Genomic DNA, 873 nt, shown 5'->3' with positions numbered 1-873 from the left:
CCCCAAAAGTGACTCGCACATTAACTTTGATCTAAGATTGCATTATTAAATCGTTGATTTGTGTTCAAATGAACCTTGAGCATGATGTAAAGGTGGTACTCCACCTCTTCTTTTTTCGAAACTCCACCCACCTCCACGTGTAGCCCCTCCTTCTTCTGATTGCAGTACTTATTTGCAACATTTTTAAGCTTAGTAGTGGGTATTTTTAAAAATTTGTGTGTGTGTGTTGTATGTGACGCAATGATGTACCTGATGAAAAATGTATGTTGTTTGTGTAATGGAAACTGTTATTATAACTTCATTTAAAAAAAAAATAGTTAGAAGAAAAAAATTAATAAAATGTTAAAACATTTACTATACCCGAATGAGAGATTGAGCAGTAAGGAAGTATTTATTGTGCCTTACAAATAAATGATTCATTGGAACTTTCTCTCTTGTTCTGTTTGTTTTATATTTGCATTTCATGCATTTAAAGTGCATTATCTGTATGTATGTTTATTATATCTCTTCTGGCATAGCCCTCAAATGTCCTCTGTGCCTCCTTGTCTTTTTATTTGGTGTTTGGAAAAAGTTTCTAGTTCAGTGTGCCAGATGTCATTGATTTCGGCTTGTAATTTGCAGTAGAAGGCAACATTTTTGGTGAAAAATTAATTAAAACTTAAAGTTGGTTCCCCAAACAAAGCAATCGAAAGACCTAAAATAAAAGTTTTAAGGATAACTTGGGTAACTAGTATATGTTGCATTGGAAAGTCATTCTTTAAACATGTCTATTCATGTTTTTATAGAAGAAGGACACCGTAGGCATTTAAAACAGCATAGGGGTGAGGACATGACAGAATGAAAATGTTTGGCTTTCTCTTTAAAAACAGAAAA

This window comes from Misgurnus anguillicaudatus, unplaced genomic scaffold (genome assembly GCF_027580225.2).
Source record: "Misgurnus anguillicaudatus unplaced genomic scaffold, ASM2758022v2 HiC_scaffold_26, whole genome shotgun sequence".
Taxonomy (NCBI): domain Eukaryota; kingdom Metazoa; phylum Chordata; class Actinopteri; order Cypriniformes; family Cobitidae; genus Misgurnus; species Misgurnus anguillicaudatus.
The sequence above is the reverse complement of the archived record's forward strand: the minus strand, read 5'-3'. Positions refer to the sequence as shown.